This window comes from Hyperolius riggenbachi, chromosome 4 (genome assembly GCF_040937935.1).
Source record: "Hyperolius riggenbachi isolate aHypRig1 chromosome 4, aHypRig1.pri, whole genome shotgun sequence".
NCBI classification, from domain to species: domain Eukaryota; kingdom Metazoa; phylum Chordata; class Amphibia; order Anura; family Hyperoliidae; genus Hyperolius; species Hyperolius riggenbachi.
This window is the reverse complement of record NC_090649.1, coordinates 245,050,981-245,076,694: the sequence shown is the minus strand read 5'-3', so window position 1 is coordinate 245,076,694 and position 25,714 is coordinate 245,050,981.

Genomic DNA, 25,714 nt, shown 5'->3' with positions numbered 1-25,714 from the left:
GGCAGAGGTAATGTACATTTACATGCAGACTTACATTATCCTTCAGATTACTCTGGCCAGGTGGCCAATTACTACCAAGCACAATACACATCTGAGGTTTTACCCAGTAGACAGAAAAAAGACAGAAATATGTTCTGTTATTATCCTTAACTCATAAGCACCCCAGTATATTCCTGACACGCCCCCTCTTCCAAATGGCGCCGGCAGATGATTCTAACGAATCGTCCTGCCAAAGCCGACACTGACGGCCGGGCCTGGGGGGGTAATTCCTTAGCTCCAAGCTACAGGACTGGAAAGCTAGGTCAGGTTGCTGCAATGTGTCATTGCCCCTGACAACCTGACGTAACCAACCAGGGGAATGAGGGTCAGTGACAACCGTGAATTCGCGACCATAGAGACAGTGCTGCAGCTGGGGGAGGGTTCCAACCGTCGCTACACGCACTTTCTCTATAGTGGCAGGAGCTATCTCTCGGTCCCTTTGGGGATCGATTATCTGCTGGTCTGCCTCTTCCCCTTCGGACAGCTCCGAGGGAATAACTTCCCAGAACCCTCTCAGCCCGCCCCTCCCAGCTGGTGACCTGCTGGCTAGCCCCCTGAGCTCTTCCAGGCTGCTGTCAAATTGAACAGCCCCAGAGAGCTCAGTGCTGCCTGTCACACATTCTAGGAAGGCTGCAGACGGAGAGGCTCCTGGGCCCTCAGGGCCAGGTTCCGAATTAGATGTGGCTGACCCAGCAGCATTTGCCACTTCGGTGGACAGTCCCTGTGCTGTAGACTCGCTAGCGCTGCGGGTTACCACGGCAGCTGAGGGAGCGCCCACATTACACACATCGTAAATCACATCGCCGTTGGTCTTGAAACCATCTGAAGGGGGAGGATCTGGCCTGGTGCCATCTGCCCCTTCAGTGGACAGTCCACCTGCTGCAGCCCAGCGAGCGCCGCTGGTTACTCCTGCAGCTGACGGAGTGTCCACATGACACACAGCATTATGTAGCACAACACAGGTGACATCAGCATAATCAGCCCTACGTATATGGTCATTTGGGCCCTCACATAAAACATCAACATTATCTGCAACATTATACACAGTGGTACTCAGCACTTCACCAGTAGCATCAACAGTTCCTGCATTGATCGCATCGATAGTCCGGGCGTCATAAATGACATTATCAATTTCTGCATTCTTTGTATCAACATGTCCCACTCCAGGCCTTGGCACTGGAGACTCACTAGGGCTGGCTCCTAGCATACAGTCCGTAGCCCCTGGGGCCTCGCCAGCACTCCCCACTTGCACAGCATTATCCAACAGTGCCTTGCAAGAGTCCTGAACTTCTGCTGGGGATGCAGGCCCCACAGGGTTTGGGGTAGGCTCATACCGGGCCACTAACCGTCCCAGGTCAGTACCCAGCAAAACGTTGGTGGGGATTTTGTCAGTTACCCCAACTTCTTTCAGTCCGCTGCCGGCCCCCCAATCCAGGTGGACCAAGGCGGTGGGTATTGCTGGGGTGACACCCCCAATTCCTCTGACAGCAATCATTTTCCCAGGTATGTACTGCTCCGGGTTCACGAGCTGGGGATGTATGAGAGTCATTTCTGCTCCAGTGTCCCTCAGCCCAGTGGCAACTGTACCCCCAACCGTGACAAGCTGCAGATTCTCTGCATAGCCAGTGGCATTCCTGGTAGCACACAAAGCCGTTGGGACTTCACTGGGGTTTGAGGCCTCACTGGATTTTGGGGCCTCCCTCTTCCTATCTGGGCAAGTCATGCTGATATGACCCACCCTGTCACATACAAAGCATTTCCGAGTGTCAGTGGTTGGTTGCCTGAATCCAGGAGACAGCGGTGCTTGCCTCCTCTGGGTGCTGGGTGAAACAGGTTTAGCCATCTGTTCTCCTCTCCAGCTGGGCGTAGTAGTCCTCCGGGACTCAGGTGCTCTATGGGCGGTGTAGGCATCGGCCATTTCCGCAGCCTCATCCACTGTCTTTGGTTCTCGATCCAGCACAAACAGCCGGACCTCAACAGGACAGGTGTGTAGGAACTGGTCTTTTATCATCAGCTCCTGCAGGGCATCCAAGGTTTTAACTGACAGTCCTTTTAGCCACTGCTGGAAGGCAGTGCGCAGGTTGCAGGCATGATCCAGGTAGCTGTCATTAGGACCTCGCTGCACTGTCCTGAAACGTTTTCGATACACCTCTGGCGTGAGGTGGTATCGTGCAATGATGGCTTTCTTAATTGCCTCAAAGTCTGTTTCTTCCTTCTGGGGGAGACTCACAAACGCCTCCAGGGCCTTGCCTCTCAGCCCTGGTGTGAGGTATCTTGCCCACTGCTCACGGGGCACCCCATACTGCCGACAAGTCCTTTCAAACCCCTGTAGGAAAGTGTCTATGTCAGAGTCCTTGTCCATAGCGGGGAACTTATCCAGGGGGATTCTGTGGACTCGCTCACCTTCGCGTTCTGCGGGTCCAGCAGACCGGTTCTGCTGCTGAAGTTTAGCCAGCTCCAGCTGGTGTCTCCGTTCAGCACTTTCCCTCTCGGCCTGGTGTTGCCGTTCAGCTCTTCCTTCCTCTGCCTGTCGGTGCAGTAGGATCAGCTTTAGGCGCAGTTCAGGATCAGCCGAGTTCAGTAGCTGTAGATCTGCTTCCAGAGATGGCATCTCCCTGCTTGGTGGATCGTCCAGGACATCGTCTCCACTTGCATTCTGTGGCGTGAGCGATTCCTCCTCTGGCGTGTCGTGAGCTGCATCCGCTGACGTTGAAGCACGGGCTTGCTCTGCCTCATCATGCTTCTCGAGGGCACGAACCAACTGCTCCTTAGTCTGGCCGCTCACCGTCTCGATGCCTTTGTGCTCACACAGGTTGAGTAGTATCTCTTTGTTTTGCCTTGCATAGCTGGATGCTTTCTGAGCCATCGTGTTGCAAAAAATAAAAAGAAAAAAAAAGGGGGGAAGGGAAAGCAAATACCAAGTGTGTATCTTTGAACAAAAAAAAACGTATATAGATTCTGCACTGAGTAGACTTCTGTAGGCTAGTTGCTTCTAGCAAGCTTCCAGCCTTTAGTACTCAGAATAGCGAGCTAAACTGCGTACTAATGTACTAAACGATCCCACCACTGCCAGCCAATTATGTCAGGAACCGGCCCGCGGCACGCCTGCGTATACGGTTCCCGACTGCGGGTTTGACCAGATTGAGAGGGGAAGCAGCCTTAGTCAAGCTAAAACAAGGCTGGGACCCCTCAGAACACCTCTCACTGCCACCACTAGCGGTTCGCTAGACACTTCCACTCTGCTGTCGAGTCCTCAGCGCGCACTCCACGTTTTCGTATTTGGGTCAGCTTTGCGCTTAGGCCAAATACTGGAACGCCACGCACCAACACACACACACAGTTGCAATCTTACACTGTCGTGAAGCAAAGACCCACTAACAGTCGTTCCGAACGATACTGTTAGCCACTCTGCTGTCGCTACTCGCACTGGCGTTGTTCGTACGTTGGGTCAGCTGCGCGCTTAGGCCAACGTATGACAAACGCCCCCACACACAATGCAATTACAATTTTATACGGTAGTGTTGCTCAAGCGTACAATTAGGCATGAACTTATACACGGTTACACTTCAGTCTCTTCTAGGCTATGAGTGTTAGTTTAGTACGGCAGAAGTCAAACTTATTAAATAATAATTTAATATTCTAGAAAAACATAGAACAATGCAGAACTTAATATATACAAAAAGATTACAAAAAACAAAGTAAAAATGTTACAAGATAAAAGTTACAAAAATAAGAGGTTACAAAGATAACACACACGGATATTTGCGTAAAAATAAACGGGGAAAAAAGAACGCTACCAGCTTAGGTTAGAACGTTGTTTGACGGGAGGACGCCGTTTCGACCAGGAGTCGCGATCCTCCCTAGCTATTCGCTACCTCCGAGAGAAGACACCGGTGGCTGTCCTGGGCCACCTTAAATACTCCGAAGTGTCCCCTGGGGCATTTAATGTCCAGCCCCCAGGAACTAATGCAGTTTCCCCGTTTGTGACATCACCGAACGCTTGTCATAATCCTTCTTGTGATATGCACTTCAAAGGAGGTTCCTGTTTTAGCTTCTTGAAGTTTGGCACAATGTCACCCATTGAACTCTGCAGACATCAAAAAGCTTCCTCCACAATATTTCCTTGGTTAAAGTGTATTTTAGCACATCCATGAAAAGATCGAATTTTGGTTACAGGTAGCAGTTTGCCTGTAATCCTGTTTACACTTACAGATTTCAAAGCAATTCCACTTCCGTTTTTAAAGTCTGTAGAAATTTCCAACCCCTTCAGGTGTCCGCTTCCCATCCCCAACACTCTGGCAGGCTTGCTTTGTATGATGGGACAATGGCTGATTCCAGTTCAAAAGCCATGCCGACCAGCCTATTCTTCCTCAATTGGCCGCTAATTAGCAGTACACACAGTTTCCCCGGCTGGACAATGAGGGCAGAGGTAATGTACATTTACATGCAGACTTACATTATCCTTCAGATTACTCTGGCCAGGTGGCCAATTACTACCAAGCACAATACACATCTGAGGTTTTACCCAGTAGACAGAAAAAAGACAGAAATATGTTCTGTTATTATCCTTAACTCATAAGCACCCCAGTATATTCCTGACACTGTACATGCTAATTAGATGCGCGATTGCCGCTTGGAGACTGAAGGTGTTATTTTCTGCATTTAGGCCTAATTTTGTTCCATAAAATGACTATAAAACAAAATCGTTTTGGGAGAAAAATTTTATCTAAAGAAAGCCCAGATAGTACTGAAAAAAATGAGATATACTGTATATCACGAAGATGGCATAATTAAAAAGTTACAGCTGTGTCAAAACGACACAGACAAGGTGTCAAAAATGTCAGGAACCTTAAAGGAATGCTATCGATGTATGCATTTATTTTTAAATGCTGCATGTTGTAGCACACATTAGGGCAAGTACTAGGAGCAATTTGATTCCTCACACAGCTGTTCCTCTCAGCTGTAAAATCCTCCGTCAGTTTTGGCATCAGTGTTGCATACAAAATGTATCTAAATACTGGGCTCCCAGAGGGCTAGACCATATCTCTGCACAGGGGAGTTGCTATCAACTCCTCAGTTTATAGTTTATCACCTTGCTGAAAGAATCTTATTGATATGGTGGTAAGGGGCTTAAGCTGGCCATACACTGGCCCGATTTGCCACCGTTTCGACAGCAGATTCGATCACTGGGATCGAATCTGCTGCCAATCGTTCGCGCTACACGCCGAATTTCGATCCATTTCGTCCGATCCCGTCGATCGCTCAGTGCGGAAAATTACCGCTAGCACGTCGCTAGCGGCGTTGGAGTGCCTGACTACTGACGCAATTGAGCGGCAATACATTACCTGCTTCGCCGGCACGACTACCCCGGTCACCGCTGCTCCGTGTCCGCGCTGGTCTCCGGCATGCTTTAGTTCCTCCTGCCCGGCAGGAAGTTTAAACAGTAGAGGGCGCTCTACTGTTTAAACTTCCTGCCGGGCAGGAAGAAGTAAGGCATGCTGGACCTGGAGACCAGAGCGGAGACGGAGCAGCGGAGACCTGGGGACTGGAGTCGCGACGGCGGAGCAGGTAATGTATGCGGGCATGTGGGCGGGGGGAGCGGCGGCAGCACCACCACCACAACAGATTGTGAACGGTTTCAGGCTGAAATCGGTTCACAATCTGTTTGCAGTAAAGGTAGCCATACGATCCCTCTCTGATCAGATTCGATCAGAGAGGGATCTATCTGTTGGTCGAATCTGATGGCAAATCGACCAGTGTATGGCTACCATAAAGATTCTAGCAATGTGTGTTTATTATCTTTGCTTCTCTTGACTGATAAAGATACTAATAATGCTAATTGTAGACAGTGGTCTGCCCCTCTCAGCAGCTTGTAAAGTGGATGCAGCCTGGAGTGAATCACCTCAAGCAGGCAGCCAGTCTGAGTGTAAACACAGTCTCGTGGTATAGCTAGTTATATTCCAGCAATATTCCAGCTCATTTAGTTACCTGTTACCACCTCAGATCAGCCTATTTCTTCTCATATCTGCTGCATGCTGTGAGTGACACAGTGAAATATACAGGATCTTCTCAAAAAAATTAGCATATTGTGATAAAGTTCATTATTTTCTGAAATGTATCAGAACCCCGAATCAGAATCAGAATCACTTTATTTTCGCCAAGTACGGCAGGGCCATACTCGGAATTGCTTATGGTACACATGGCATAGACATAGTATGAGGACAGACACGAAAACACATACAAGTACCAATTTATATAGGTAGCAAAAACTTCAGTAGAGGTATAGATATATCCTTTACGTATAACATTCCCAGGAGCATTAGGAACCAGGGCAGGCAGAAGACGGATGCTGGCGCTAGGGCATGCTAGTAGGCAGGCCTCGACAGGGAAGGTTGGCGTTAAGCAGCCGAACCGCTTGGGGGTAGAAGGAGTTCTCCCGCCTGGTGGTTTTGGATGTTAATGTTCTGTAGCGGTGGCCCCGCGGGAGGATTTCGAAGTAGCGACTGCCTGGGTGAGAGGGGTCCCGGGAGATCATGGTGGCTCTCTTCATCATCCTGGCGGAGTGAAGGAGATCAAGAGGTGGAAGAGGAGACCCGATGATCTTCTCTGCGTCAGATATGACCCTCTGCAGTTTGAGTTTTTCACTGGCAGTTGCACCCGCGTACCAGACAATGACTGAGGAGCAGAGGATGGATTCTATGGTGGCGGAATAGAAGCTGGTGAGCAGTTTCCGGGGCATGCCGAATCACTTCAGTTGGCGCAGGAAGAATAGCCTCTGCTGAGATTTCTTCTGAATTCTGATGGCGTTTTGTCCCCATTTCAGGTTGTTTGTGAGGGTCGTGCCTAGAAACCGTACAGATGACACCCTGGAGACTTCATTTCCCCCAATGAGGATTGAACTGATGAACTTTAGACTTTCATATATTTTAGATTCATTACACACAACTGAAGTAGTTCAAAGCATTTTATTGTTTTAATATTGATGATTTTGGCATACAGCTCATGAAAACCCAAAATTCCTATCTCAAAAAATTAGCATATCATGAAAAGGTTCTCTAAACGAGCTATTAACCTAATCATCTGAATCAACTAATTAACTCTAAACACCTGCAAAAGATTCCTGAGGCTTTTAAAAACTCCCAGCCTGTTTCATTACTCAAAACCGCAATCATGGGTAAGACTGCCGACCTGACTGCTGTCCAGAAGGCCATCATTGACACCCTCAAGCAAGAGGGTAAGACACAGAAAGAAATTTCTGAACGAATAGGCTGTTCCCAGAGTGCTGTATCAAGGCACCTCAGTGGGAAGTCTGTGGGAAGGAAAAAGTGTGGCAGAAAACGCTGCACAACGAGAAGAGGTGACCGGACTCTAAGGAAGATTGTAGAGATGGACCGATTCCAGACCTTGGGGACCTGTGGAAGCAGTGGACTGAGTCTGGAGTAGAAACATCCAGAGCCACCGTGTACAGGCATGTACAGGAAATAGGCTACAGGTGCCTCATTCCCCAGATAAAGCCACTTTTGAACCAGAAACAGCGGCAGAAATGCCTGACCTGTACTTGACACTGGACTTCAGGCATTTTGGCATTTCCCTCTCCCCAGTCTTTCTCCAGACTCTTGCACCTTGATCTCCGAATGACGTGCAAATGTTGCTTTCATCTGAAAAAAGTACTTTGGACCACTGAGCAACAGTCCAGTGCTGCTTCTCTGTAGCCCAGGTCAGGCGCTTCTGCCGCTGTTTCTGGTTCAAAAGTGGCTTGACCTGGGGAATGTGGCACCTGTAGCCCATTTCCTGCACACACCTGTATACGGTGGCTCTGGATGTTTCTACTCCAGACCCAGTCCACTGCTTCCGCAGGTCCCCCAAGGTCTGGAATCGGTCCTTCTCCACAATCTTCCTCAGGATCCGGTCCCCTCTTCTCGTTGTGCAGAATTTTCTGCCACACTTTTTCCTTCCCACAGACTTCCCGCTGAGGTGCCTTGATACAGCACTCTGGGAACAGCCTATTCGTTCAGAAATTTCTTTCTGTGTCTTACCCTCTTGCTTGAGAGTGTCAATGATGGCCTTCTGGACAGCAGTCAGGTCGGCAGTCTTACCCATGATTGCGGTTTTGAGTAATTAACCAGGCTGGGAGTTTTAAAAGCCTCAGGAATCTTTTGCAGGTGTTTAGAGTTAATTGGTTGATTCAGATGATTAGGTTAATAGCTCGTTTAGAGAACCTTTTCGTGATATGCTAATTTTTTGAGATAGGAATTTTAGGTTTTCATGAGCTGTATGCCAAAATCATCAATATTAAAACAATAAAAGGCTTTGACCTACTTCACTTGTGTGTTATGAATCTAAAATATATGAAAGTCTAAAGTTCATCAGTACATTACAAAAAATAATGAACTTTATCACAATATGCTAATTTTTTGAGAAGATCCTGTATTTGTGAGCTGTGTGACAGAGTAACCAAGTAGCTCAGGGTGACCCAAACTACTATGAGCTGTGTGAGAAATGAATTTTTAAGCAGGGATAGCGGGAGAGAGACCTGGGTGAATAAATAAAGTGCCCCTAGCACTAGTGGTAATGTGTACACTAATATAGAGTATTAAAAAAAAAAAAGTCGTTTCAATCGATAGTATTCCTTTAAGGGGTAAAAACTGTGGAACGCGAACCAGTTAGTATTATTTAATTATATCAGAGGCAAAATGGATTTAGCTATTTAGCAGCACATTGAACGTTAGCACAAAAGCAACATACTTTTTTAACCACTTAAGGACCGGCCTTATACTGTGTTATCTGTGCTGGGTGGGCTCTTCAGCCCACAGCACAGATCAGGATACAGGCAGGGCGATCAGACTCCCCCCCCCCCTTTTTTCCCCACTAGGGGGTTGCCCTGCTGGGGGGGGGGTCTTATCGCCGCCGCTCACTTGTGTTTAGCGGGGGGCTCCTCAAAGCCCCCTCCGCAGCGCTATACCTCCCTCCCTCCCCTCCTTCCCATGGGCGGTACAGGACAGCGATCTGTCCTGTACCGCCTCTGATAGGTTTAAGCCTATCAGATGCCAGCGATCCCCGGCCAATCAGAGGCCGGGGATCGCCGATCTCCTTTACGCCGCTCCTGCGACAGCAGCGCCGTACGCTGTAAACACCAGGGATGTAATCCTATATTGTATGTCAAACACTCAAACTAATTGGAAAGAGAATCGGGTATCTGACCTACAAAACACTTAGGACTGAAACATAGATCTTAAAAAGCCCTTTCTCTAAATGGGTTGGAAATGTGTTTCCTAAAATATTACTTATATTCAATAATCTAAAATCTTGGATGGGCTTATGATACCTATCACCACATATATACACATGTAATGGAGGGGGAGAGAAGAGACATTCACAAGTCAATTGCGAATCAAAGGGAGAAGATTAGCATTTGAAGCCAACATTTTTCCGTAGATTGATTGTACCTACGTGGTTCTTTCCTCCTAAACTTGTATTGAAGCAGTACACCACCACGCAGTATACAAAGTCGACTGTGCTTTCAACTGCACATAAGCAAGAGTGGACAACAGTTATCGTCCCTTGCACATTTAAGAATGCAGCGCAAGTAATCCTACTCCTATATGAAAAGAATGTTAAATGTCTATTGGACGTGAGATAAACATCCTCTATACGCCTTGCAATACTTCAGGCATTAACATGACATCTCACACCCCCTTCAACATTTTATAGTAAACACATAACTATATCAACAACGATGCAGATAGACAGGTGTAGTTCTGATTAATAAATTACCTGGCCACACCAACAGGAAGAGGTGGAGCAAAGGGGGTATATATGTTTGGGGAGAGCCATTATCAGGTTGGCTCTGACTTGGGCTATACTCTCTATACCATACTCAATCCATCGAGAGAAAGGTCTTTTTTAGGTCTGTTTTTTAGTCCTATATTGTATGTCCTCAGCTGCTTTTAGTTTCTTATTTCTATTAATTAATTGTAAATCATGTTATGTATTTGTTTGTTTATGAATAACTCAAGATAATGTTATTGTTGTTTTTGATTAGTGTGTATTTTGCATTTTAAATCAATTTAATTTATCTGTTAAAAGAAAAATCAGTAAGCTAAGCTACATCTCAGATGCAGGGAGCAACCATAAAGCCTGATACACACTTTCAATTATGATTGACCAATCACTGACCAATGTTACCACCTCCTTGTAGTCTGAGAGTTTATCTACACAATCTGCTCATAGTATTCAAAATCTGTTGACCCTCATACTCCATGGAGGTGGTAAAATTGGTCAATTATAATTGAAAGTGTTTACCAGACTTTAGTCTTTAACACATAATACTAAAAGAGTAACAATATTTTTAAGTACCTCAAATATGTTTTTATTTTGGCCCATCAACATGACTTAACACATGCATATGACTTTATATGGGAAGAGAAGAATCTTGCTATAAAATGGAGAAGGAACTTAGATTTACATTAAACAGAATGAACAGAATCTTGAAGCTTTGTGATATATTTACAAAAAATATAGCTTTCCAAAATTAAATTATTGATTACATTGTTACTTTGTAGATTAGCGGAACTACTGCTTAGTCACTCTGAAAATAGAACATCTGCTACAGTAAGTGGCACTTAGTAATACAAACTGCTTAATGGCAGAGACACAGTAATTATACAATGCTGATGTGTATCCCAGTTCAGCAATTAAGGTTTATCTTTTAATAGGGTTCTATGAGAAGTCTGAGATGTAATAAACACACCCGCAGACAAAAGCATTACCCATTAGCAAGGTCATTTTCTACATTATACATAGTGCCATATTTTTTTTTTCTAATGACAAAATGCTTAAAGCAATGGGTGAGTTAATGTGCTATTTAGTAGGTTTTCAATAAGTGACTGAGAAATGCATAAGTAATTAACTGCTTACAGAATGCAAGCTGTATTAACACACACACAATAATAATAGTTATAATCAAGGTAAAAAGAAAGGCAAGCTGAATGCAGCGTGCTTGACTTAGTAATGCAGATGTCACATCCATATTCACAATCTGTAATTGTTCACTTGCTGAATTAAAATAAAATAGTACTTTTACAATGATATTGTAATTAAAGTAGAGTCTTATGATTGTAACAGATAAGGGCACTGTCAGATAGAGATATCTATGCAAATTTCCAGACAGAGGAGACAGCAGCTGTGTATGTTCAATATGTTCCAACAACTCTACATGGTACACAAAAACACACATCCATGATTTGTAAAATCCCATCCTTCATCTTCTCCAAGGTAGACACTCACACAAATACACCTTCTTTCCCCATGTAACTCGTTATAATTTTCTTCTAATAGACCTTCCTTTGTTTTATACCGAATGCTTCTTTATTCCCCTCCTCATAGTCAAGGCTCTTTTTATTTAGTCAGTAGCCTTCTATCATGTCCACAGTAGACTGCTTTTCTCTACTCGATGCAACTTGAACATTACTTTACTGCTGCCTTTTATATTCTGTGCCTTTATCGTCCTCTTCTTGGTGGCCAGTCCTCTTCTGTTCGAAGTTGCAACTCCGTCACAATCCAAGTCCCTGTAGTCAATACTCATTTGCAGTACTCATTTACACCTTCTTTTTCTCGTACGTCATGCTCCTTTGCCTAACGTCTTTTCATTACTCTCCCATTGCCCACTACCTCTGCTCCTCTATAGTACATTTTACTGTTACCTGTATTCAGCATGGGAAGCAGGAATTTTGAGCTCCTACAGCCACTAGGAAATATGGGTATCATCATGCATCACAATATTGGACAATGTGGGTGCCAGAGGGACTCATAGCAGCGAGGATTGCAACTCAGATAGTGGAGGACAGGGTAAGGTGTGCACTACCCTTACCATAAACAAAATGTTTTGTGACTTTTTAGGTGACCAATTACAAAAATGGTCATACTGGGTAAAATAGCACTATGAGTCAGTACTACTCACTAGTAAGGGTTAGTGTTAGTTGACCTCTGTTCAGTTTAAGTTCTGTTCACACAAATTAGCACACAAATTTGGGTTTCTGTCGGATAAAAAAATCAAAATCCACTGAAATGAGTTGGAAAAAGACTAGTATTTGTACTTTTTCTCTAGAAATATTGTACAGCAGCCAAGAACATCACATGCCTGAAGAATACTGTGCTATTTTAAAAACGGGGGGATGTTTACAGTGATGAGGAGGGGTCATTTTACTTGGTTCCAGAGACAGAATGAGTAAGAAACAAACCCTTCCGTTCGCAGTTTTGAGAGATCTCTTCATCTTCCTTACACAAGGATTCACTGTGGCTCATTTTTGTCATTTTAAATAGGAATTTTTGTAGTGAGGATGAACACCGCTCACCACCCCACCAATATTGCCAGTAGCAGGACCACCGGCAGCCAAGCCCCACAGACAATGCAGAAAGGAAGAAAGATCCGCTTCACTGGCATAAAAAGTCCGATCTTTATTGAAGAGTAAATAGGCTGGACATGTAGGTTAGCTCACACATATCGGAGTTTCACAATTGCTCCTTAGTCATAGACAAAACTGGTCTAACAGTGACCACAATTTATACATATATAGCTCCACCCACAGAGGGCGGGCTGGACAACATAGCATGCAAATAGATACAAAAAACAGTTTCTTAAAGGTATAGTACAAAAATTACAAATGTGCATATAAATGTACAAACAGTGCTCCATTAAGAACAAACAAATACCCTTGACACCCCATTATAAACAGGACTGTCAAGTTATTACACAAAATCTTTAAAAAGAGACATGGGGTATATAAAGCACATATAAGCAGAGCGACCTTAAACGGGAGAAAATTTAATTAAAGATCATAGAAAAGACTCACATCCCATCGGAATTGAGATCCTCAGGAAACCAAGTCCAGAGTTTCCAAATCCAAGACGTTTCACATTTTAAGATATTTTTCTGATTATCCCCCCCCCCCCTTCTAATAGACTGCTTAACCCTTTCCACTCCTTAAAATTTAAAAGAAGAAATAGTGACAGGTAGCAAAATGTCGAGAAACTTTGCAACCCCCAAAGTTTTCTTTGGAGGCCCCCCCATAGTGCTCGGAGATTCTCTCCCTCAGAGGGCGAGTTGTACAGCCCACACACTGTACAGAGCATTGCTGGCAATAAATTGTATATTTAAATCAGAATACTATATTCTGCCACATTTAGGGCTCTTTCACATTAGAGCCCTTTTTCTGTGTTTTAACACAAAGTCAATACTTTGCGTTTACCAAGGTAAAATGAAAGTCCATAGACTTTCATTTTACCTTTCACACCCGACGCTGTGTTTCGGTGCGTTGCAGTTCAACACACCCAGGAGCGTTAAACCACCGGGAGCTGGCGTTTTCCTATCGGGTGAATTAATACCTGCACCGCAGTATCCCAACGATACGCCGCAGGCCATTCAACGCATGAAGAAAACGGCTCCTGCATGCGTTGTCTAATGTGAAAGAGCCCTTAGCTCTGTTAACTTATTTTTTCAATGCATTGTACACAATCCAAAATGTAAAAAAAAATGTTAGTCAAATTAAAAGTCTTAATTCTTCTAGGGTGAAGCTTTAGCAAACACTATTCCCTATTGTAAATCCCCTATAGCTACACCGCTGGTTACATGGCATTTGTAAAGTGCAGCTGTAAGCACATCCTCTTTTCTGAGCTTAGGCTGGCAGGTACTTCCTATCTATGACCTTTTTAAGGAAATGATGAACTGGTAAAGCCTGTTTTAGTTTTGACTTGGAGTCAACTTTAAAAGATTAAAAAAAAAATGAGAGCCTGAATCTTTTTATATACTTGCAATGCTGTATTCCTGGATCCCGCTCTCTTTGGGTGCCTGTCTTAGCCAAAAAGAGGCCTAGCGTGTGAGTGCCACGCCTTCACTGTTCACAGCTTTTTTCCCTTTCCACCTCCCACACACCTGATGCTGTTCCCACGCCTCCCACTTGTACTCAGGCTGTGGGCAGAAGTCATGCTATGATGACCAGGGCCAGTTCTAGACTTTGTGTTGCCTGAGGCAAACTTGTGAGGATGCACCCCCACCCCCTGATTTGGAATGATCACACAGCATCCGACAATTTACTCTGCTTGATTTAATGTTCTCACATGACATGATGCAGCTCAACACAATATCACGCTGGCTGGTTGTGAGTCTTTGACAAACATACTGCTCACCCTCAGCCACTCCATTGTTCCTCAGGAAGGTACACACAGTACAAAAATGCTGCCCCTGAAATCTCTGCGCCTGATGCAAATGTTTCACCTTGCTTCATGAGTGAACAGACCCTGATGATGACATTAATCATGGGCATGCACTCACACTAGAATGCGCAGGGAGAAGTTTGCTGTGGAGTACTATAATAATGTAGGGGGGGGGGGGGCAACAGGGTGTGAAAAGTAAGTCTGCTTTACTGTTGGGCGAACACCTAGATGTTCGGGTTCGCGAACGTTCGCCGAACATCGCCGCGATGTTCGGGTGTTCGCGCCGAACTCCAAACATAATGGAAGTCAATGGGGACCCGAACTTTCGTGCTTTGTAAAGCTTCCTTACATGCTACATACCCCAAATTTGCAGGGTATGTGCACCTTGGGAGTGGGTACAAGAGGGAAAAAAATATTTGAAAAAGAGCTTATAGTTTTTGAGAAAATTGATTGTAAAGTTTCAAAGGAAAAACTGTCTTTTAAATGTGGAAAATGTCATGTTTCTTTGCACAGGTAACATGCTTTTTGTCGCCATGCAGTCATAAATGTAATACAGAGAAGAGGTTCCAGGAAAAGGGACCGGTAATGCTAACCCAGCACCAGCAGCAGCACACGTGATGGAACAGAAGGAGGAGGCGCAGGAGGAGAAGGCCACGCTTTTTGAGACACAACAACCCAGGCCTTGCATGAGGACAAGAAGCGTGCGGATAGCATGCTTTTTACCGCCATGCAGTCATAAATGTAATAAAGATGAGAGGTTCCATAAACAGGGACCGGTAACGTTAACCCAGCACCAGCAGCAGCACACGTGATGGAACAGGAGGAGGCGCAGGAGGAGAAGGCCACGCTTTTTGAGACACAACAACCCAGGCCTTGCATGAGGACAAGAAGCGTGCGGATAGCATGCTTTTTACCGCCATGCAGTCATAAATGTAATAAAGATGAGAGGTTCCATAAACAGGGACCGGCAACGCTAACCCAGCAGCAGCAGCAGCACACGTGATGGAACAGGAGGAGGCGCAGGAGGAGAAGGCCACGCTTTGAGACACAACAACCCAGGCCTTGCATGAGGACAAGAAGCGTGCGGATAGCATGCTTTGTACTGCCATGCAGTCATAAATGTAATAAAGATGAGAGGTTCCATAAACAGGGACCGGCAACGCTAACCCAGCAGCAGCAGCAGCACACGTGATGGAACAGGAGGAGGTTCAGGAGGAGAAGGCCACGCTTTGAGACACAACAACCCAGGCCTTGCATGAGGACAAGAAGCGTGCGGATAGCATGCTTTGTACCGCCATGCAGTCATAAATGTAATAAAGATGAGAAGTTCCATAAACAGGGACCGGCAACGCTAACCCAGCAGCAGCAGCAGCACACGTGATGGAACAGGAGGAGGCGCAGGAGGAGAAGGCCACGCTTTGAGACACAACAACCCAGGCCTTGCATGAGGACAAGAAGCGTGCGGATAGCATGCTTTGTACCGCCATGCAGTCATAAATGTAATAAAGATAAGAGGTTCAATAAACAGGGACCGGGCGGCAACGCTAACCCAGCAGCAGCAGACGTGATGGAACAGGAGGAGGCGCAGGAGGAGAAGGCCACGCTTTCAGGCGCAACTCAGGCCTTGCATGAGGACAAAAAAATGCGTGCGCAAAGCAATGCAATGAGTAGTTTTCAGGACACAATGGGCTATTCGGAGGAGCTATTCCCACCCCCACAATCTTCTACCTGTGAAAGGTCAATGGAACAGCCACAAATGTTGTGCCCGGATTCACAACCTTTTTCTGTGGAAAATGCACCTCGCACTGAAATGCAAGGCGAGGCCGAGGATGAACATGACGTCAACAACTCAACATGACGCAAAATGGGGCAGAACAGAAAGCTGCTTTCAATGTTTTGAAGGCCTTAATTGCCTCCGGTGGCCAGTTAGATGCATCATTCATCACACCCAAATCCCAGAGCAATGTGTGCAGGAATTTGAATCGCAGGAGGTGTACCGAGATCATCTGGACAAGTGACCAAGTGACAAGTGACCAAGTGACAAAGTGAAAAGTGACAAAGTGACCAGTGACAAAGTGACAAAGTGACTGACAAAGTGACAAAATGACAAGTGACAAAGTGACAAGTGACAAAGTGACAAGTGACAAGTGACAAAGTGACAAAGTTACAAAGTGACAAAGTGACAAAGTGACCAGTGACAAAGTGACAAGTGAGAGGTTGTTCTGGGGAGCTCTACTCCACTGCACACAGTCACATATGAGGAGAGGTCTCGTCGGGACTGCTGATCCTCCTCAGCTTGCGCAAAGCCTTGAGGGTTCCTGAATATCCTCTGCTTGGAGTTCGCCGGGGTTCACCTTGGTGTCGGGGTCGGCGGCGTCCTCCTCACTCCAACGTGGCAGATCTTCTGTTGAAGGGAAAAAAAAAATTTTTAAAGTCCAGTACCGCTTCTGAAGGACTCACCAAGAGATGCAGGAGCGCTTCAATCTAGCGCACCATCGCTCGCTGGGTGATGTCCCTCCCTACGCGCTGGAATTCTACGCTGCACATGCTAGCACGCTTTTGCGCAGTGCCGAGGCGCATTCCAGCAGCTAGCTACCAAGCTTCTGTGGATCTGATTGGGCCACCATGTTGGATCTCTGCCAAGTCCTCCAAAATTTTGAGCAATCCACGTTGCTTGTGACTGAGCAGTGACAACTCTACAGTCAGCATTACAATACCACTGCTGTGTTTACTGAAGAAATCAATGTTGAAGATGGAAACCGCTGGCATGATGCAAGTGGGAGAATCTGAAGATGAAAACGATCAGCGTGATGATACCAACATCAGGCAACCTGCCTCAGGAAACGCTGGTCCCAGCTATGACAAAGAACAGGACGAGGAACAGCTGGAGTTGGAGCAGGAATTGGATGCCCCCACTGCCGAGGGACAGAGCGGTGCACGTTGGACTTCCACAATTTAGCGGGAATGGACAGCAGAAGAGGAAGAAAGTGATGCTGGTGACGAATATGGTGCATCACAACAATCACAACGCTCACAAGAACATGAAGACAGAGGAGTCTGGCAGGATTCTCTGGCACACATGGCTCAATTCATGCTAGACTGCATTGAACGCAGCCCGCGCATTATTCACTATTCATTATTATTCATTATTCTGGACAACACCAATTACTGGGTTTATACCCAGTTTATACAAACACAATGTTAAAAAACTGATTGAAGAAAGTGTCAGACAGGTCAAAAATGGAACAATTCCAGCAGGCCCTTGAGGATGTAGACTTTAGAGAGGAGATTGACATCCTCCTCCTTCTCTAGCCAGTTGTACGCCGACAGACTGACTTCAGCAAACCCAGGAGGACCAGGAGGGCAGCAAAGAACACAAGCTGCTGCTAGTGCCCAAAAGGGAATGGTATTGGCAGTGTCCTTGGAGTGGGAACATTTTCTGACACCCATGCAGCAGCCCACAGAACAGCAATCGGGCAGTTCCACGTCCTCCAACACCAATCGCCTGGAGAAGATGGTCAAGGACTACATGTCAGATGGCGTAGCTGTGTTGAACAATCCATCTGCAGACAGACGGTGAGTGTGACAGCACAGAAGGACCATGGCAACTCACTCATAGTACCACAGTTTGATAGTGCTGCCCAAAAAATTATATGGATCCGTGGACCCGGGCAGTACTGGGAAGTGGGAACGCAGATTTTAGTACCTAAACACACGATACAACATGTTTTCCGGGGTCGGACTCTGAGGCACATACAGATGGTCCCGATCATCATCCTCATCATACAACTCTTCTCCTGAGTCTGACCAACCCACCACCTCTGCCACCCCAACATCCCCAGACACAGACCCCTCATCGTCCTCAACATTAACTTGGGATGCTGGCCTGAGCCCGACCTCCTCCTCCACATCAGGCCCCATCATCTCCTCAATGGCAGCCCTCAATAATCGCTCTGGCGCCGGACCGATGGACACAACGTTCTCCTCCGGGGAGGGCTGCTGCTGACCACTGGCTGCTGGGGTGGATGTTATAGCTTGCGTGGGGCGTTGGCTGTTGCTGTTGTTGGGAGTGCTGCTCACAGCGGCAGTCTCTGAGGAACTCATGGTGAGCTCATATAGTGGTTGACATTGAGTGGAGTATTACTGATCCCAGCAATATACACACTGACTGGCAGAGTACGCAATGCTATATAGTGGTTGACGGTGAGTGAAGTACTACAGATCCCAGCAATATACACAGTGACTGGCAGTACAATGGTATGGGTGGGTGAGCAGAGTACTACAGATCCCAGCAATGCTATATAGTAATGGGGTGACTGAGTGAGTGGCAGTGTACTACTGTTCCCAGCAGACACAGAGTGGCAGTAAACACAATGCTATATAGTGTGCTGGGTGAGCGGTGTACACAGAGTGGCAGTAAACACAATGCTATATAGTGTGCTGGGTGAGCGGTGTACACAGAGTGGCAGTAAACACAATGCTATATAGTGTGGCTGAGCGAGCGGTGTACTACTGTTCCCAGCAGACACAGAGTGGCAGTAAACACAATGCTATATAGTGTGGCTGAGCGAGCGGTGTACTACTATTCCCAGCAGACACAGAGTGGCAGTAAACAGAATGCTATATAGTGTGGCTGAGCGAGGTACACAGAGTGGCAGTAAACACAATGCTATATAGTGTGGCTGAGCGAGCGGTGTACTACTATTCCCAGCAGACACAGAGTGGCAGTAAACACAATGCTATATAGTGTGGCTGAGCGAGCGGTGTAGTACTGTTCCCAGCAGACACAGAGTGGCAGTAAACAGAATGCTATATAGTGTGGCTGAGCGAGCGGTGTACTACTATTCCCAGCAGACACAGAGTGGCAGTAAACACAATGCTATATAGTGTGGCTGAGCGAGCGGTGTAGTACTGTTCCCAGCAGACACAGAGTGGCAGTAAACAGAATGCTATATAGTGTGGCTGAGCGAGGTACACAGAGTGGCAGTAAACAGAATGCTATATAGTGTGGCTGAGCGAGGTACACAAAGTGGCAGTAAACAGAATGCTATATAGTGTGGCTGAGTGAGCGGTGTACTGCTATTCCCAGCAGACACCGAGTGGCAGCAAACAGAATGCTATATAGTGTGGCTGAGCGAGCGGTGTACTACTATTCCCAGCAGACACAGAGTGGCAGTAAACAGAATGCTATATAGTGTGGCTGAGCGAGCGGTGTACTACTATTCCCAGCAGACACAGAGTGGCAGTAAACAGAATGCTATATAGTGTGGCTGAGCGAGGTACACAGAGTGGCAGTAAACACAATGCTATATAGTGTGGCTGAGCGAGCGGTGTACTACTATTCCCAGCAGCGACACAATGACTGGGGGGACCCTGGCTAGCAAGGCTGGAGCGCGAACTACCCTGCCTGCCTACCCAAAGCTAAACCCACAGACAAATGGAGGAGATATGACGTGGTTCGGGTATTTATTTACCCGAACCACGTGACAGTTCGGCCAATCAGAGCGCGTTCAGGTCCGAACCACGTGACCCGTTCGGCCAATCACAGCGCTAGCCGAACGTTCGGGGAACGTTTGGCCATGCGCTCTTAGTTCGGCCATGTGGCCGAACGGTTTGGCCGAACACCATCAGGTGTTCAGCCGAACTCGAACATCACCCAAACAGGGTGATGTTCTGCAGAACCGGAACAGTGGCGAACACTGTTCGCCCAACACTAGTCTGCTTAGATGCAGCCTTTACGGTTTTACTCAAGGGCAGTGGAGGAGAGTGGATATTGTAGGTTTGTGGGTTTATAAATACTGGACAATGTTAATTTGTGACATAGCCTCTGTACAACAGGTATTGACACGAAAAGGTGGTTAGTTGTATAAGTACAATCTGACTCCAAGGCATTGTACAGGCCCCACAGATTTTTCAACTTGTGCTTCACAAGGGATCAGATGTAGTAAGTGGACATTATGGACTGCACTGAACAAAACTTAAGGATTTTTTTCCTAGGGTTAGACTGTAAGCTACAATTTATTTTTCAGTGCTGTATCTGAGGTCAGTATTTACATATTCCCAAGGCTTGGCCACACATGTTGTATTGCACCACCAAGATCCTGGATCAACCACCAACAAATCTTACACTGAACAGAAGATTTGGATGATTCCAGAAATTCTGGTAATACAAAAAATATGTTCTAAAATATGTTCTCAACTAAAACCACTAAATATAGCAGCACACTATTAACCTAATCCCGTTCACAACCTTCAATTTAAACATTTCATGAAGCACTACTTCATGAAAGTAGTTTTCAGTGTATTTAAAATTATAGTATTGATTACGTTCGGAAATATTGGTATTCTATGTAAGTATTTATTAAAAGATTTTTGAAAATCTGCTTACACAGTTAAGTACAGAGATTTACTAGAATCTGATGTGGTTTTCTTTAGGTAATAATTCATATGTTTACCATTAATCACCAACAACCGCAACACAGTATTGCTTGACCATGCAAAATATAATTCTGACATAACATTTAGCTTTTACTCCAAATAATTGAATTCAGCCTGTTCTAAGCTCCTTCTTTGGCATGTTGGTATGCATAATTGCTTAAATCTCCAGGTCAGATATATGTTTACTATATGTACATTTGGAATATAACTTGTGCACTAAAGTCATACCTCAACTGTTCTTCATCAAAACCTAGCTGCAAGCTCATTATCCCCACCAATAACTAGAGGCAAAGCAAACACTGACAAAGCAAGTGATTTTTATCATTTTATTTTTTTTACAAAATGTTTGATTCATAAAAACGCAAACTAATGTGTTAACAGTGGCGGCTCCAGGATTTTTTTTTTGGGGGGGGGGTGCTATGCAGGTGCTGGACCAACTTCTGGGATAGCTGATGACCCGCGGCGCGCGAAGTGCCACGCGGGGAAAAATTGGTGTGGCTATGGCAAAAAACGGGCGTGGCCATGACTGGATGAGGGCGGAGCTAACTGTAATTTAAAGTGAACCCGAGGTGAGAGTGATATGGAGGCTGACATATTTATTTCCTTTTAAACAATACTAGTTGCCTGGCAGCCCTGCTGAACTATTTGGCTGCAGTAGTGAACTGAATTACACCAGAAACAAGCATGAAGCTAATCTTGTCAGTTCTGACAATATTGTTAGAAACCCCTGACCTGCTGCATGCTTGTTCAGGGTCTATGGTTGAAAGAATTAGAGGCAGAGGACCAGCACCGCAGCCAGGCCACTGGCATTGCTTAAAAGGAGATAAATATGGCAGCCTCAATATTATTCTCACCTCGGGTTCCCTTTAAAAGTGGAACACAAAGACAGTGGGCGCAAGTTTTGGTGATCCTTTCCCGAGAAAATTCACAGAATTGTGCAGGTTTTCTCAAGAAAATACATGTAATGTGAGCAGATTTGCCCAGAAAATACATTCAACCATGTGGCAGATTTGACCAGAAAATACGTGCAATCATGTGGCAGATTTGACCAGAAAATACGTGCAATCATGTGGCAGATTTGCCCAGAAAACACATTCAATCATGTGGCAGATTTGCCCAGAAAACACGTTCAATCATGTGGCAGATTTGACCAGAAAACACGTTCAATCATGTGGCAGATTTGACCAGAAAACACATTCAATCATGTGGCAGATTTGACCAGAAAACACGTTCAATCATGTGTCAGATTTGACCAAAAAACACGTACAATCATGTGTCAGATTTGACCAGAAAACACGTTCAATCATGTGGCAGATTTGATCAGAAAACACAATTATGTGGCAGATTTGCCCAGAAAACACGTTCAATCATGTGGCAGATTTGACCAAAAAACACGTACAATCATGTGTCAGATTTGACCAGAAAACACATTCAATCATGTGTCAGATTTGACCAGAAAACATGTTAAATCACGTGGCAGATTTGACCAGAAAACACGTTCAATCATGTGGCAGATTTGATCAGAAAACACAATTATGTGGCAGATTTGCCCAGAAAACACATTCAATCAGGTGGCAGACTTGACTAGAAAATACAATCAATCATATGGCAGATTTGACCAGAAAACACAATCATGTGGCAGATTTGACCAGAAAACACGTTCAATCATGTGTCAGATTTGACCAAAAAACACGTACAATCATGTGTCAGATTTGACCAGAAAACCCATTCAATCATGTGTCAGATTTGACCAGAAAACATGTTAAATCACGTGGCAGATTTGACCAGAAAACACGTTCAATCATGTGGCAGATTTGATCAGAAAACACAATTATGTGGCAGATTTGCCCAGAAAACACATTCAATCAGGTGGCAGACTTGACTAGAAAATACAATCAATCATATGGCAGATTTGACCAGAAAACACAATCATGTGGCAGACTTGACCAGAAAACACTTCAATCATGTGGCAGACTTCCCCAGAAAATACACCTGCTAATAAATAAACAAAAAAACCCCATTTACTCACCTGCAGAAGACCTCCTGTCCTGGCCTCCATCCAGCACGCAGCTCCCACGATCCTCGGCCATCCAGCAACTGAAACTCCCGCGCTGAGAGCAGGGCTACGGGAAAATGGCACCCTAAGCCCTGCACTGCAGACTCAAAGTCTCCAGAGCAGGGCTTCGGATGCCATTTTACCGTAGCCCTGCTCTGCCGCTGCCGGAGCTGCAGGATGCTGCTGCCGGTGAAATGACGCGACGTCTATTAGACGCCGAAAGTCAGTTCTTGCTGGGGTGTGCTTGGACAATTTTAGGGACTGCTTCAGCACCCAAAGCACCGCCCCTGCTGCCCCCACTGTGTGTTAAATATAAAAAACATTAGCTGTAGCCTTTTATACACATAATATAATCTACAACTAGTATTTCAGCATGATTGCAAGATGCAACAAGTGAAAAGGTGTGCAACAAATGATATTCTGAGGGGCTGAGACCAGGCTCCATCCCCTGCCTGTTCCCACTCACCCCCCGAAGTGAAGCAGTGGCATGAGCTGGTTAAGTATGCCACTGTAATGTTGGGGTGCCCTTTCTCCAGCATCATCTCTAAAACATTTACAGTAGTGCGTTGTGGTGTATTGCTATGATTGCATTATTAGTTCAATATATCGTATATACTCGAGTATAAGGCGAATTTTTGGGACCAAAAAAGTGTCCCAAAAGTGGGGGTCTCGGCTTATAATCGAGTCACTAACTGGAGCAGTCCCCCTCCCTGCCATAAGTAGATGACTGTGATCTCCCCGCAAGAGCAGTGTGCACTATTTATACATCAGTGTATCTGTGTCATAGTGTTTTGCAGTATTTGTGCAGTGTATTTGCATCAGTGTCCCCCCCCCCTGCCTTTGTGGTATGTGCTACTTGTTAAGCAGTACCCTCCCCCCCTCCCGACATATGCATAGCGGGGATCGTTTACTCACTCTGCCTGTAATCACTTGTCTGTCGGCTCAGCGGGGGGACTTTACTCTCTTCTTGGAATCTCCTTTTCTATCGGGATGATGCGTAGCGGTGCTCAGCGGGGAGACTTTACTTGCTGCTTGAACGCAACTTTGTCTGTCGCAGTCCCATCTCTATGACCTCCTCCGGGCACATGTAATAAAAGGCGCCACTAGAGGGCGTCATAGAAATTAGACTGCGACAGACAAGAAGACAGACAAGAGGAAGTTGAGTCCGAGCAGCAAGTAAAGTCTCCCCGCTGAGCACCACTATGATATGCCGACAGACAAGGTGATTACAGGCAGTGAGTAAAGTCTCCCGCTGAGCACCGCTATGATATGCCGACAGACAAGGTGATTACAGGCAGTGAGTAAAGTCTCCCGCTGAGCACCGCTATGATATGCCGACAGACAAGGTGATTACAGGCAGTGAGTAAAGTCTCCCGCTGAGCACCGCTATGATATGCCGACAGACAAGGTGATTACAGGCAGTGAGTAAAGTCTCCCGCTGAGCACCGCTATGATATGCCGACAGACAAGGTGATTACAGGCAGTGAGTAAAGTCTCCCGCTGAGCACCGCTATGATATGCCGACAGACAAGGTGATTACAGGCAGTGAGTAAAGTCTCCCGCTGAGCACCGCTATGATATGCCGACAGACAAGGTGATTACAGGCAGTAAGTAAAGTCTCCCGCTGAGCACCGCTATGATATGCCGACAGACAAGGTGATTACAGGCAGTGAGTAAATGATCCCCGCTGTGCACTGCAATGCATATGCTGACAGACAAGGTGATTACAGGCAGTGAGTAAACGATCCCTACTGTGCACTGCTATGCATATGCTAATAACAGGGGGAGGGTACTGATTAACAAGTAGCACATAATTCCATAGCATTATACACTGCACAAATAGCACATAACGCTATGACAAGGATACACTGATGTACAAATAGTGTACACTGCTCTGGCGGGGGCTCACAGCCCTCTACATATGGCAGGGAGGGGGAACTGTTCAGTTAGTGACTCCATCATTTAGTAAATACCTGTACTGTTCCAGGTAGGGACATGTGCACTGCTTGGCATATGGACGTATGTGTAAATGTGGATGACTTTGGGTTCAAACAATGAAGCCTTCCATGTCTGTGCTGCAAATATGTGAGCACTGCAAAACGCCCATGTGCAAGGGAAGGTCCTTAATCTGACCTGCCCATCAATCCATAATGGACAGAGCAATATTCACACTTGCACCAATTACCTATAGTAGGTGCTGCATTACCTACCCCCGGCTTATACTCGAGTCTTTGATTATTCCCTATGTTTTGAGGGGAAAAGTTGGGGGTCGGCTTATACTCGAGTATATACGGTACCCTAATTGCTAAGGAAGCACACACTTGTTGCAAGAAACTTGATTTTACTAAAGCAAAATATTTGATAATGCAAAACACAAGCAATAGCAGAAACTGCACAATTGCAAACACAAATGGGAAAGCAATACACACACAATCTTTACAATAATAAGTAAATACTAATGAGTTACTTATCTTTAGGCAATTACGTCTTGCTTAGACAATGGTCCAACAGAATAAGAGGCTTTTCCTTTTCAAACTCGCATTTGCTTCCCTCCTTGCACAGGAACACAAAAGCAGTATGTCTTTAATCCTCAATTGTGGAACAGAAAGCCCATCTCTCTTGGGTGTTGTGAAGAAACGCGGAAAAGCCGCTGTCTCTCAAGGTGGGGCGGCTGTTTCCGCGTCCAGCATGGCGTCACAACGCAGAAAAACCACCGCATGCCGCATAGGCAGAGCGGCGGAATCCGCATTGGGAACGGCGGAATCCGCATTGGGAGCGGCGGAATCCGCATTGGAACTGGATACATTGCAAGACAGTACAGGTGTGGCTGGGACTGATAGTCCACCTAGACTCAGAGTGACACGCGCGCGCGCACAGAGGCAGAACTTAAATAACAGCCAGAAGGGAGTCAGCTGACCAGGCGGGTCAGCTGACATTTTCCACCACTCTCATTGGTCCAGCAATTAGGGA